This window comes from Pinus tabuliformis, chromosome 3_2, assembly GCF_031772625.1.
Source record: "Pinus tabuliformis cultivar Carrire ecotype Pingquan chromosome 3_2, CPIR1, whole genome shotgun sequence".
NCBI lineage: Eukaryota > Viridiplantae > Streptophyta > Pinopsida > Pinales > Pinaceae > Pinus > Pinus tabuliformis.
In genome coordinates this window covers 935,116,933-935,133,036 of record NC_142302.1, presented here as the reverse complement: position 1 = coordinate 935,133,036, position 16,104 = coordinate 935,116,933, and positions in this window count along the sequence as shown.

Genomic DNA, 16,104 nt, shown 5'->3' with positions numbered 1-16,104 from the left:
AAGAAAAATGTACAACCAAAATAAACTTTATAAGAACCAATAGGATTCAAGATGATGATGTCAATCATGGGGGATGATTCACCATTTTTGGAGTAAACAGGTAAAAAGATTAAAAAATAATAAAATAATAAAACTACTTTTTCAACTTGTATTTTCAACTTATCTCCCTAAGGTTTTACTCAAATTTTGATCAGTAGTACTCATTGGATGCAAAATTTAATTTCTCATCCAAGGAGTACCCATGTTGCATACTTTCGATGGACCATGCTACACAAAAAATGAGAAATACATGAATAAACATGATTACTATCACATTTTTCATGTATTTCTTATTTTTCATGTAATAGGGTCCATTGAAAGTATGCAACATGGGTACTCCTTGGATGACGAATCAAATTTTGCATCAAAGGAGTGTTGCTGCTCAAAATTTGAGTAAAGCAATAGGGAGATCAGTTGAAAATACGAAATGAAAAAATAGTTTTTTCTTTTTTCCCTCTAAAATTTGATGATATAATCTAATCTTATTTTATTATTTTTCTACTATTATTTTATAATTTCCTTAAGAGGCCCATTTTAGACCTCAAAATTCTCCTAATGATTTTTGAGCTAAAATTTGATCACTTGATTCTTAGCTTGTAAACGAGCTTCTTTACGAACCAATAACATGGCAAATCAACACCACATGTCCAAAAAACCATAACTCATTTTATAAAATACTTGTAATATATATTCCTTTTTAAATTAATCAATTTAATTTAAAAAAATGACATAATTACTTTTAAGATAAATCAACCTTTCATTTGTCACTATTATTATAAATATTTTAGAATATTTAATGGAAGTTAAATTCATACCATCTATTTAATAATCCTTGATAATTAAATTAAAATTTTGAAAACGCTACTCTAAAATAAAAATATATAATAATATAATAATAATAAATTAACTATATAAATAATATAATAATAAATTAACTAACGATATATATATTGTTGACATCAAGGGGATGTTTGTTGGAGGCCTGGTAGTGCGCGACGATCGAATGGGGTGCCTGCCACAGATTTCAGGCCATCAGCTAATCATCTGCCGGTAAGCCAGAAGTCTCTCAGGTAAGCGCAATGACACCTGGAGTTTGATCCTATCATCTTACATGCAGATAATTTCACATAGCTCTAATCGTTCGCTCCACTTGCTGCCTCCTGCGGAGACCTTTGACACCTGGAGATCTCTCCTTCCATCTGGCATGCAGTTTTTAACTATATATTCACCTCGCTTCCATCTGGTTTAGTTTCTTTGCTTATCACTCCATTTTCCTGCTATCTGCTGCATTTTTTGATATCCCCATATCCTCTGATACCACCTTATGGCTGAAAATTACAATTCCTTTCTTCCATTTTTCTGCACGTCCAAGTCTGCATGACAGGCTACTTGTGGCTTCAATCTTCACCTGTAAGCACCCCACATACGATCTGTCGGCATTACCAGGTACGTTAACATATGACTCCTAACTCTTACTCTGCGTTTTTTGGGTTATAAGCGTTGGATGTTTTCTGCATAGGTTATTGGCATCGTAGGGTCGGTCTTCAGGTTCATTATAGCATGCTTCTAAAATATTATCCATTTTTCCAATCTGTGGAGGCTTATAGATTTTCTTAAATGATTTCTTGGACTTTTTTTATGTATAAATTCAAGAGTTTATGCTGGTCTTGGATTAATTGTTTCAGATTTCAGAGTGGCTGTTTCATTTCTAAACCATGTTCAGACTTCCGGTGTAAACTGGGTCCATGGTGGTGCAAATGTGTGTTATGTTTCTGCTGCTGCTTCACTTGCCAGACTGAATTCACTTGATTTCGTTCCTTAATCTATAGCCTTTCTCCTCTGGATTATCGGATTTCGGTCTCCTCTGATTCCTGTATCTGGTTTTAGATCTCTGGTCTAGTGGTTTTTTCAGATTGTCTGGAATTTAAAATTTACCACCTTGGGACCTGTTGTATTAAATTCCATCATCTACTCCTGTCAGGTATAGGACCGATATTTAGAAGTTTTGGTCTATCTCGCCGTCGACTGTTTTGGGAAATCCGTTCTACTGTATCTTCCTATATCTTGCATTAATCTATGAGGGTGACTGGAATGTTTTTTATTCCTGACTTTCCATCTGAGTTAATGCTTTCCTTGTGGGAGGTGTACTTTGAATGTACCGTCTGCAGATCCTTTAGGATTGATCCTATCTGCTCCTGTCCTTCTCTTTTATTAGCCTCCTTCCTTTTCAGATAGCGATAAACGGCTATATCCTTTTTTTTAGTCTTCCCTTGGTTTTTTTGGGCGCCATGTGTCAGACCCTTTAATATGATGGAATTAAAATCTGACTCATCAGCCACGGAGGCTATGGTCTTCGCGGCCATACAGGCTGAATCTCTCCATGGTAAAGCCAGACCGTCTTCTGACTGGCCCTCCACCTTGGATGACTTGCTGGTTCAGCCATCGATCCCTACTCATACATCTCATGATGATAAAAGTCATCAAGGCAAATTTCCATCTGGGGATCGATCTCGCAAGTGTTATAAGCCGGCTAAGACTTCTCATCCTCCAGGTGCTATTCGGATTGACAGCTCACAGTTGACGGAGCGTATTGATAGTCTTCAAGATAAAGCCTTAATTGGGAGGTGGCATTTCCCGGTCCTGAATGATAATCAGATGAGAGACTGGCTCGAAGCTCAGTGGAAACCCATAATCGGGTACACCCCGATTATTGCAAAGCTCTTGAAAGAATGGTTTTGTTTCCATTTTTTAAATGCAGGGGATCGGGAAGCCATCTTAAAACACCAGTGGGTATGTGGCCGCAGTTTTCTTTCTCTGCATAGATGGTATCTGGGATTCAATCCCCTTAGCAATACCCCTTCTAATAACCTTATTTGGTTGAAACTTCCGGGTCTTCCTCTTGAATTCTGGTCTCCTGAGATTCTTTCTGAGATTGGTAATGTTGTCGGTAGAAGTGTTTATGTTGATCCCTGGTGTCGGGGTGAGAAAGACAAACGTATCGCCTGGATTCTGATTGAAAGATCCTTCAGAGGCGGTTTCCCGGAGCATATCGACATCTGCTGGAGAGATTTGTCGATCAGACAGAGATTGGATTTCTGGGGTGTGCCGTTTCGGTGCGCTGCATGTCACCATACTGGACATCTCATTATGAATTGCCCGAGAAGGCGAGCATTGGGTAGAAAACATCATCGCCTTACTAAATTTTCTGAAATTCCTTTTACCTCTAAAGATCCTATTAAAATTCCTGATAATTCTCTTTCTCCCGATATCTCTCCTCACCCCCTCAGTTCTGATTCTCCGATTGGATGTCATGAGAATACTTCCTATCGACCTATTGATCCTGACCCATTATTCCGGGTATCGCCATCGATGCCGGAGTTGGAGACTGCCTCAGAGTATGAGTTGCCCCATCCACCGAATCATCCTGCGGAACCTACCGGAGATCAAAATGTCCCGATATTGCCAGATATCCCTCTCTCTTCTGTCAAAATTGATCCCTGTTCCCATCGCAGTAAGCTATCTCCTCACATTATTGTTTCCTCTCCTGAAGAAAATGGCTCCGATCCATTGATTGCTCCCACTCCTGTAAACTCTCCGTCTAAATCGCCTATCAATTCGATTGGTAGCGACTTAGACTTTTTGTTATCCAAGAAATCTCTGGATCTTGTTCCTCTCACTGTTCATAAGCCATCATCTCCTATTTCTCCAAGGATCAGCCCTTCTTCTGCTATGAATATCACTGTTAGAAGGAAGAACAAAAGGGGAAGTAGGCATTTCAGGGGGAGGGGTATTGTATCTGATTGTTGTTTCAGGAATTTATCTCTGGTGGATGTTCCCATCACAGATGTCTCAGTTGACAGGCCTCTTAGAGCTGGAAAGGCCGATCTTCCTTCAAAATGAATTTTATCCTTTCTGTAAATATTCGAGGCCTGGGAGCAGACATGAAGTTCTTGGCCTTAAGAAACCTTTTTTTGTCAAAGTGTCCTAAAATTATTTTAATCCAGGAAACTATGCACCCGGTTCATATCACTATATCATATTTTCGGAAAATGCTCCCTAATTGGCACATCTCTGCTATTGATGCCGTAGGTCTATCTGGAGGTCTAGCTGTTTTGTGGGACCCTCTGTGGATTAGTGCGAAGGCATACAGCTGCCTTGCTGGTATTCTCATCTCTGCACATGTTAGAGGTCTTAGATGCCGCATCAACATCCTGAACATATATGCTCCATTCCGGAACAGATCTGAATACTGGGAACGCCTATTTGCATCCGAAGTTTTTGATATTGACTCTCTGTTGGTTGCAGGTGATCTGAATATAACTTTCTCCTCAGATGAAATATGGGGGAAGGGTAAGAAAATGGACCCAAACGCATCTATGATTCGAAATGAATTTCTTATGAGAAACTTCATTGACATTCTTCCGTCCACTATTCTTCCCACCTGGGACAATGGAAGATGCGAAGAGGCTTACATTGCTAAGCGGATAGACAGATTCCTTATTCATGCCTCCCTGGTAGATATCCTCGGCATGCCTTTCTCTGTGGTTGAAAACTCCCTCATATCTGATCATCGGCCGATTGTTATGGGATGGACGTCCTTGGGCATCAGAAAAGGAATCCCTTTTAAATTCAACAGACAATGCCTTGAGGAACCTGATTTTAATGATATAGTTGTTAAAGCATGGCGCAAATATGCAAATAGCGGATCTGTTACACATCAGGAAAATTTTATGAATAAGATGATTAATATCCGGAAAGTGGTTAAAGAATGGCAGAATTTGAAAAGAAGAACAAACAGAAAAGAACTTCAAGACATCCAAGAGGAATTAGAGAATTTGGCAAACACTACAGATTATAATTCTTTATCCTTCGAAAGGAGACGACTCTTCAAGAATCTCCATAAAAAGAAGCTGCTATATCTGAAGAAGGAAGAAATATTTTGGCGCCTGAAAAGCAGGGCCTTATGGATGAAAGAAGGCGATAAAAATTCGAAGTTTTTCCAGAGGTACGCAAATGCCAGAAGACTCAAAAATGCTATATGGAAAATTAAGGACGAGAATGGAGCATATCTAGTCACTCAACAAGACATTGCAAAGCAAGCAGTATCTCATTTCAGAAAACAATATCAAAGGATGGAACATAGAAGCTTTCAGGATATATTGTGGGGTATTGAAGCTTACTCGGTGATGTTTAATGAAGAAGAGAATGACCAGCTTTTCCAGCCTATATCAGAGGAAGAATTATTGGCGACAATGAAATCTTTCAGTAGGGACAAGAGCCCCGGACCAGACGGCTGGTCTATAGAATTTTTTATACATTTCTATGATCATATTAAGGACGATCTATTAAAGATGCTGGAAGAGATCAGAATAAAGGGGAATATCAGCAGGCAGTTGAGCTCCACATATATAGCCCTCATTCCCAAAAAAAAGGAAGCTCAGACTTTTATGGACTATCGGCCAATTTCATTATGTAATACCACCTTCAAAATAATTTCAAAGATCATTGCAGAAAGGCTGAAAGGAGTATTATCAGAATCAATATCAAAAGAACAGTATGGTTTTCTCAAAGGACGAAGCATCCATGACGCGGTAGCTGTTACTCAGGAGGCATTATTTTCTATACACTCTAAGAAAAGAGAAGCGGTCTTACTCAAAGTAGACCTTAGAAAGGCTTACGATTGTATTGATTGGGCATATATCAGGTGTTTATTGGCTAGAATCGGGTTGAAGAGCAACATGATCAACTGGATCATGGCTTGTGTCGATCCTGTGGATTATGCTATTATCATAAACGGCTCTCCTACTCCCTTCTTCAGTGCAGAGAGGGGGCTGCGCCAAGGATGTTCTCTCTCCCCTTTATTATTTATTCTGGCTATAGACTCTCTCAGCTTACATATCCATAAGGCAGTTAAAGAGAAAGCATGGCGTCCACTCAAAATTTGCAGGGACATATCTCTGTCTCATAACTTATTTGTAGACGACATATTATTATTTGCCATGTTTTGCAGGTCCACTTGGATGCGCTTTCATATGATAATGGATAAATTTCAAAGGGCTACGGGACTTCAGGTAAATCTGGATAAATCTTCTATATACCATTCTGATCTCAAGTTGGAAGATGTAATTTGGCTATCTGAGCTATTTGGTATAAAAGCTCATCATATCAGCAGTGGCATTAAATATTTGGGGTTCCGAATCAAAGCGAATGGTTACTCGAGAGCCGATTGGAACTGGCTAGTGGACAGATTCTATAGGAGAATCTCCGGATGGGAATATCGTTGTCTTTCTTTGGCTGGGAGAGTTATTTTAGTACAATCCATACTGAATCAACTCTCTGTTTATTGGGCGCACCTATACCATCTTCCGGTGAGTATTATCAACAATATGAACAGTCTTTCTGCTAATTTCATATGGGGGGGTCATGCTGAAAAGCGTAAATATCATCTTATTAAACTGTCTGGTATCTCACTTCCTAAGTCGATGGGCGGCTGGGGTTTAACAAGTTTAAGAATCTTTGGTAGAGCTCTCCTGTGCAAGTCTTTCTGGAGAGCTATTCAAGGTGATGGCCCGTGGAGTCAACTGATAAGATCGAAATATCTAGCCAAAAAGAATTTCCACATCTGGTATCGTAGAGGCTCTATTGGCGCAGCATATGGATCCCCCATATGGCGTAGTTTTCGAAGAATTGAGGCGATCTGTCTGAAGCATCTGATCTGGCGCTTTCAAACGGGGAATAACATCATTATTGGCAGAGATCTTTTCAAATGCGGAACAGATGATATTGATATCCCTGATTCTCTTCTTCATCACTTCCATAGAAGTGGCATCTTTTATTGGGACAAATTGATAGCTGATTGGAATGGCCCCATTCCGCGTTGGAAAGATACAACAGATTTGAACATCCCCCAAGAGTCTGCGCAGCAGTGGCATAGCATAAAAATGAGGCTACAGAATGGTGGTCTCACCAGAACAAGAGATTCAGATTTCTTAACCTGGAACATCCCAAATGAGGCGGAGAATATATCAGTAAAAGGAATATATCAAAAATTGATCGGACAACATTCTTCTGGATCCCCGATTTTTCCACTAATCTTCTGGAAAGATGGCTGCCCTCTGAAGATGATTCTCTTCTCATGGCTCACATTTCACAATCGAAACCTGACCTGGGAGAACTTATTGAAGAGGGGATGGAATGGACCTAACATTTGTTCTTTATGCAGAGAAGACGAGGAATCAAACTTACATATATTTCTCAAATGCAAGCAAACATATCTCATATGGCAGGAATTAGAAAGAGTCTATGGTTTCAAGCTAGATATGCAAGTTTCGATCCAGGTATGGTTCATAGAATGCAGCAAGAGACATATCCTATGGCGTAGAATATGCATCTTAACCATGTGGTTTATCTGGAAATGGCGCAACAACTGTATCTTCAACCACTCGAAATTTTCTTCTGCTAAAGCTTTTGATTCAATCTCTGCTTATTTGGAATCGCTCCCACAGAAGAAAAATAAGAACCTATACAAATCCCCAGCCAGGTCTTCTCCTGCTCATCTTCCTCAGCCGACAACATTTTTCGACGGGGCAGCTCAAAAGGGTCAATGTGGATGTGGATTCCACATAAAGATATCTGAAAAGTCTCATTTCTCTTCTTTCTGGCACGGTGGACAGGGTTCCAACAATCTGGCTGAAGCCATAGCCCTCACAGGTCTTTTAAAATTTTGTATTTTCCTAGACATTCAGCAGGTGGCTATCTTTGGCGATTCCAAGCTATGGGTAGATTCGGTAAACAGGAAAAATTCCATTTTGGCACAGCATCTGACTGGATGGAGAGACAGGATCAACTTCTACTGGACCCGCATGGAGAATTGCACTATTCAGCACATCAACAGGGACAAAAACTCAACAACCGACGCTCTTTCTAAAATGGGTCTTTATTCCTCTTATGGATTTTGGTATCTTGAGATAGTATCGGATGATTCCACTTATCAGATCAATGATTTTGCCTTACCAGACTTTTAATGTTCTGTTTTGCATGATAGTCACTATATATAGAGTTTTTGATACAGATATTTTCAGTTTGGTTTCATAGACATTATGTATTTCTCTATAGATCATAGGTTTTTTTCTCAAGACTATTTGTGGAATACAGATCTGAATCTGCGGATGTATCTCAGTTATTTTATATTCCTCATATAATATATTAAGTTTTTTTTTTTTTCTCTGAAAAAAAAAGTTTCACATTTCATTTGGTTATTAGTTATTTTTTCATCTATTTCTTTGTAAATTATCAACCTTTCTCAAATTTATCAAATTGCCAAACAAGTTAACATATAGTTCAAACCAAATGAATGATATCACAATCACAATGAAATCTTACACGAGAATCCATAAATTTTAAAGAAGGGTTTGATATGTTCTTTAAATATTTGATTTCATTTGTTTTATGGAATGGGTTAAAAGCCTCGTGTCAATGATAGCATGGATTTTTTTTAAAAGGGTCTTGATACGTTTTTGACTCATGGAAGAAGAGATTTTAAGGATGTTATTAATTTTGGGTGTAATTATATATAATATTTTATATACAATTAGAGTGGGTTTAATGGTTAAGCGCATGTGTTTCTTTTTGAGAGATTACAGGTTCAAAACTAGAGAGGTAGAGTATGTAGGTCTTCGTAGACTTAGCAGTCAAATTACTGCGTCCCACAAACAAGGGGGTCTCAAACACCAATTTGGTGTCTAGCTTGGTCGTGACCTTAAAGTTAGTTAATAATAATAATATATATTTGGGAATAATTATTTTAAATAAGAAAATTGATGATAACTCAACATAAAAATTATTTCAAAATAATTTATGAAAATTATTTTTATTAAATATTATATTTTTATTTATCATTTATTTATTATTTATTCATAAATTTTAAATAATTAAAAAGATATTTTAAAATTTATATTTTAAAATTAATTATATATATATATATATATATATATATATATATATATATATACCTAGACACAATAAATACATGGGAAATCAGATATAATGTTTCTTTTAGTAGAGGGTCTTTATAGGAAAGACCGACCCAAGTTACAATAATGTTATATTGGATATTAACTACTACAGGTGGCCGACATACATAAACTTTGCAAAATTGGCCAAGAACTAAAACAAATTTATTGTACGAGTGCATTAGAAAGGAGGAGTGACAATCATCCAAAGCGTCTTCTAGAGGTAGATTAGGGTCAAGCAACAGGTTGCCAGTGGGTAGGCTAGAAGCACTATTGTTTACATTTTGGTTTTCATTCTCTGTGAGTTGCCACTTCAACTCATCCAATTCCCGACGAAGAGCATCAATTTCATTCTATTGGCAGGCTAAGATTTTTTGAAGAGTTTGAATCTAATCTAGGAGGAAAATGGATGTTGACTCTTGCTCATGAAGTTTCCACTTGATTTCCATGTTTTCCGTCTAAAGAGCTTCTAAATATTGGGTGAAATGTCCACATATGCTATTACTCCCTGCATCGGTAGATTTAATCTTCTTAGTTGACATTATTTGATAACGAGTGAAGTGGAGCTAGGGGTTAGAAAGGATAGGGAACATGTGAGGTCAATGGGATGGCTACCGTGGGAAGCAATAGGGGTAGTCATAGACCAAAAACAAGTAAAATTCAACCAGAGAGAAAATAAGTGGAGCAAGCCAACACAATGCTTCACGATGCCAGGAAAGCCCTGAACAAAGAGGTTAAGGAATCATGAAGGCTTCAAATTACATATGAGGAGCAATAGAAAATGATTGGAAGTCAAAGTAATAGAGAAAATTACACAGAGGAAAGAGGACAAAATACCTTAGAGTAGGAGAACCCAGTAGAGCAAAGCTAGCTTGCATAGAAGAGCACCATCAAATAAGAATGAATGAGCTAGTGGAATTGACACAGGTCAGATTAATTCAAATTGAACCATTACAAAATGACTATGAGGTAGGCTGAACCCAAGCAAGGTAGTAAACCTAAAATTTACACCTACTCAAATTGTATAAGGATGTCCCGAGACCACGAATACCACTGATAGAGCCAAGAAGCCAATTCCCATAGAAATTCTTAGGGAATTCCATTAATTTCCTATGAGGTGGCTATGGGTGCCATTGGATACAATTGTACATAGGCTCATAGTGTTAAGCCAAAGGATAATTCTAGAGGAAGGAGTGGATAGAGGGCATTATATCGACTCAAAACCTAGAAATCCAACACACAATGTCTATTGGATTGCCATTACACTTCATTATGGTAACCATCTTGGATACCATCAATAATCCTGGTGCAAGATCAGGTTGAGACCGAGTATGTTGTCCTATCTCAGATCTTAATGCGTGCAAAGTACTTGGGGGAATTTTCATTATATGGGCCACATCCTCACTACAAGTCATGACACCCTACATTAATCGCCACATTTTTTTTATCACGGACACTAGTAATTACATCATAACATGGAATCAAGAAGCTTAGAGAGGTTCTCTCAATCATATTCATTATAAACAAAGGGCAGCAGGGGGGGCAATCATGGACGTTTATCCATCCCAAGGAACCATCTATTTCATTCTAGCCTACTTTTAGAAGGCAAGCAACATTATCCTCTCTATCTACTTCTAAGTTTTGGCATCTAAGGATATGAAAGAAGGACTTGAGGGGGGAGAGATTCAAAGCATAAGTAATTCTTTGAAAGAGAAGCTTTAGATTATTATTTTTAGGGAAGGAGCCTTTTCACGAATACTATATTGTGAGGAGAGAGTCCCCAAGGATTATGATCTGAGAGATATCCATATCTTTCGCCAAATTTAATCTAAGCAAGAAGAATATATTTTAGCTTGATCATTAGTCTTCTTCCCCAAGCCCCCAAGAGTACTTATTAGCTGGATTTCCATTAGTGTTAAAGAGAACCCCTCCCCTCCCGCCACCCCTAAAATAAAATAAAATATCGTATTAATATTTAGTTTTTTAATTGATTAAAAATATGTTAAATCTATGAAATGAGGATTATATATATATATATATATATATTCAAATAGATTAATGCATTGAAATGAGATGTATTCTCTATTTACATTTATCTCTCAATACTTTTTAGTGTTGAAGAAAAATGAAAGGAATTTAGGTTTTCATTATTTCTATATATATATATATATATATATATATATATATATATATTTATTTATTTATTTTTCCCTGAGGAAAAAACATTTTATTCATAAGTTAGAATATAATTTTTTTAGTATAAAATAGTAGTTTATAAAGGATTTTTTGTTTCTCAGACCCTGTTACTAGTTCTTTTTGCGTAGGTTAGATTTTCAACCTTTGATGTGGCCCTAAAAAAACTATTATGAATTGTTCTATACATCTACAAGAAAGAGAGAAGGGAGGGGTTATTACATGCATTGTTTGTTACAATTCCATTCTTCCTTCATTCAACTGAAAGTGGACATGAAATAAAAATTCCTAGAGATATTTCAGTTATGCATGAATGATCATTTAGTCATGCTCCATGCCATCTATATAGTTTGTTATCACAAGAGTCCTGACAAGCAAGTCTCGAGCATCATTGGATAAACCATTTGCTGTGAAGTTGAATTCTCTTAGAATATGTGTAAAAGAAAGCTAATGAAGTGATGATAAGGCTTATTTGATATCTTGATGGATTTGATGGAGATAAACATTTCCAACAAAATTTTTTTTGTTGGCCCAATCTATAACTAGTTTTGAATCCTCCATAACTTGGGGGCTTTTTACATTCTTTAAGGAGGAAATTTTTAGAAGAGTGCGTAATGCAATGCGTTTTTTTTGGTTATTTGTACCATGCCCAGGGGCGTATCAAACACACAAAGTGACTAAGAGAGGAAAAGTACTAGACCAATTGTTGGCTCAAGGGGCTTGGACCTAGGTTCAAAGTGTACTGCGCACCAACAAAACTATTAATGACTGGCCCTTTTAGCAACGACATGCAAGCATATCCCAATCTCACCCGAAGTGATTATGGGAGGTTGCAGAACCAGGTTGCTGCAGCCAGAGGGATATGCGCGCTATGGCGACCGTGTGTTTACTTATGTCTTAGACCTATCTACAACTTCACATGCATAAATAACTTCACACTAATTATTCACTTCACAGGTTTTCACTTATCGCATAAACATATCAGAAAATAGTATAACATGTATTCTTTCGCATAATTCAGTAAAAAAACATGCATAACAATATGTTTAGAAACATATAATAAACGAAGATACATAAATTTTTTCCAAAACTTCTTCTTCTTTTATTAAGATAGATCTTCAGTACATACAACTTCTTCGACCTGTGCACCCAGCTGTAGGTGGTCTGTGCACTCATTTGTAGACTCTTCAAGGCCTCCATGCACTCAGCTGCAGAGCCTTCTCCTAAAGCCTAAAATATATACTAAAGACATAAGATATCAATGATCCTTCTATGACTTTTTTCCTCCATTACTATCGTCGGCGAAGTATTACATCTCCTTATATAGATTTCATTAATACAAGACCATGGTCAACATACCATGGATCCAAGAAAACAATGAACTAACACCCAATACCCATTACAAAATGAGGGGCTTTGACCCGCCCCAAGTCCCTAAACATCACGTGGTAAATATAACTTCGCAGACTACGTGCACTCTACTCCTCAAAATGTAGAGCCTTTGACAAAAAATGGACCAAGTTGGACTGCACCCAAAAGGCCCCCAACACTCACATGTGACTCGTCCCGAGTTACTCAACTTACAACACCCTTGATCTTCATTGCAATACCATTGTAGACTGCATTGTACCGCTAGACTGTTTCTACTACTTGTTTCTCCTCTTAGCGCACTTCCTCCAGCAATGCCTCTGTAGTTCGACCAACAATCTCATGAAATATTTATTTCTCCAGTTCCTTTAACTGCTTGAGCATTCCATCCACTGCTTGCAAAAGTTGGAGGGCCTCATCTTTCCATGGCTGAGTCCTTGCTTGCAATATCTTCTCCTTCCTCTGAAGATATTCTATCTGTTTCTCGAGGTTCTTTCCTTTAGTAATACTAGCAAGCCTCTACGAGACTAGTACGGTCTTCCTAGTTTCCAGGATCTCTTCCTGCGACTTTTGCTTCACCTCTATCTCCTCCTCAATCTTCTGAATGTTTGGATCCTCCTGTAGTGGGGTCCAAATTTGCATAGTGTCATCTAGTAATTTTCCATAGTCTGCCACTGTGTTGGAGACACATTTCAAAGCTGAGTTTAAGTCCTTCTCCCTCTGCTCCCGTACTTCTAGTGGCATGGCTGGTTGTAGTCTTATTTGTAGCTCCAAAATTTTCACTTCATATTCAAATTTCATCTTCACGATCATATTCTTTGATTCTTTTAATGCAAGGTGAGCTTCATAACCTTCTCTACTGGTGGCTCCTCTTCACGTACCTTCACATTAAGAAGTGTGTTACAAGTGTCTGCAGTGGATTTTTCCAATTTCTGTCGTTTCTTCCATACCTCATCTCTTTTCTTAGCCAACTGCCTCAACTCCTTTTTCAGCAAATCTTTCCCCTTTTCTACGTGAAGGGTCCATAACGAAGTTCATTGTTCTCACTCCTGCATCTCAGTTGTTATAATCTAGTGGAATTCATGAAGTACCTAAATCAACAATGCAACAATATTCATGTTGACGCCGCTCCAGGATTTAGCTCGTTCCTTATCCTCTAGTGCTTTGAACTATAGTGTTCTAGTTGGCACCCTCAAAATCATAACACCCTTGTCACTGTGCCTACAGTGGTTGAATTATCTACTCTGGTTGTCTCATTGTCTGTGGTAGTGCCTTCAACTCTGTGATGCCCTACTGAACCTTAGCTAAGACCATTCTGTAATGATCATCAATTATGTCCCAAGTTTCTGTTGTTACCTCTTAGACCTTTTCCCCGATCTCGTCGATGTCCCCATTAGTGTGGACAAGTGGTATAACACCCCTAGATTTGTCTGCTTTATGCTTTTTCTTCATTCCTGACATGGTTGTTGTAGGTACCCTATTTTAATGATGAATGGTGACTCCTATGATACTCCTTCATCGCTGACGGGTTCCTATGTACCATGTTCCTGTTCTGGCTATGTCTCCTCCATGCCTTTTTCTTTTTTAGTATCCTTTCCACTTGGACCTGCATCCTACGGAGTACCCTCATCTATTCCAACATCTTCATTGGGTGGAGTCATCCACTTTGCTGACCAATGTTGTAATATTGTGGGTAAGTCATCCTTGGTTGCTAAATGTGGCAATGTGTTCCATGTACTTGTCGGGTTCTTCCTTGCCTTCACATAAACTCTATGGAAGTCTACCTTAAAGTCCACGATGTTGCAGTATTGCCTATACAAACTAGGTGACAGCCTTGGGTGCTGATTCACCACCATGTGCAAATCCATTGATAGTATTATGAATAAAATCTTATTTTCCATTGCACGCGACGACTCCTTAGTATACCAAAGAGAGGCATACTTCCCTACTTCACAAACATCTGGTTCGATGGGAGGAAACTGCGAGTCCTCTGAATCCTTCCATGAAATTAGCATGATGATGATGATGATTAACCACACATAATGAAATGTATTCCCTTCCTCCTGTGCCTCCCTATATTCTTCCAAAAACTCTTCAAAAATAGGTAGGCCAATTAAACTGGACCCCGATGCTACACTGTGCAACCAAAGAAATCAAAGTTGCGGGGACCTCATTTTCTCTGCACTTCTACATGATCTTCCCTACTAATATGTGTGTGGAGAAGCACACCCCTTGGTCGTTGATAGAGATGATATCATATCCGCGCTATTTCTTGACAATTCCAAACTTATCCTTCATCTTTTGTGTCATCGCCTTGTCTTGATTCTTGCCCACAAACTCTTCCGCGAGGTCTTTTCTTTGGTGAGGCAGTTTTGTATTTTTTTCTGATCAAGATTTTTTCAATCGGGATCCTTGTCCCCATCCAGAGTGGTGGGCCCCAGTATTGTAGCAATAATGCTGCAACTCCTGGAACTCCCTTCTTTAATTTTATCAACCCGGTAGTTTGTAACAAACTTGTAAGCGATGGTGCTGTATGCACAAGTACTAGCTCTTGCCGCAGCTGTCACTTGGTCAGCTGGCACAAGTGCGCTAGGGGCTTAAGCAAACCTATATGAGCTCTTAGAAGAAGCTTTTTAACTGATTGATGAAAGCTAACTCAAAGGAAGCTAATCTACTTGCGGAAAGAAACTGAAATCCAAAAAAGAAACGCAAACCCTAGCAAACCCTAATTCTACCAGCTAGTCCTACTGACGCAAAGGAGAGCATGCAAACTACTGAAAGAGATGCCATTACTTCTATGAAGGTAAAATACATGTGTCTAAACTACCTCTATCTGAAGAAAACATCTTTTTGTATTTTTGTTCAAGTTGTTGGAATTATCATGCATGTGCTTCTAACTGGATTTTTACTGTGTAGGGGTAGATCAAGGGGCGAAATGCTTGGGAAAGGTTGGGAAGGTTCAGAGAGGGTCTAAGGGGTCCCTAACACCCTTCCAGAGAGTTTCACAAAGTTTGGCTTCTAAGAAACCGTGTTTATGAGCTTCTATAGGAAGTCTGCAGGGGTTCTACAGGATGTTCTGGGATTTCTACAGGATGTTCTGTAATTTTTCTACAGGATGTTTAGTAATGGAATTTTGGAGCATGGATGGAGGGAAAAAGGTGGAGGAATGAGTATGGAGGTGAAATAGGGGTGTAGGGGAGTTCAAGACTTGGAGGATGGAGTTGAGGAGTGGCGTAGATGGTGAGATTTGTTCAAGGAGGGATGAAATGATGCTGCACAAGAAGATGAGAATCATGGCAAAGTAAGCGAATGAGGCAAATGTAAGGTAAGAGTTCTGAGTGAAGGGTGAAGCCGGTAGGTTGGATGGAGTATGGGCAGGTAAGGAAGGATAACAGGTACTCTGCAAGCGGTTTTTCAAACTGAAAGAACAAACACTTATAAAACCTATGACCTAGTTACTTCACTCTAACCTGAACTAACAACAAAAGGAAAT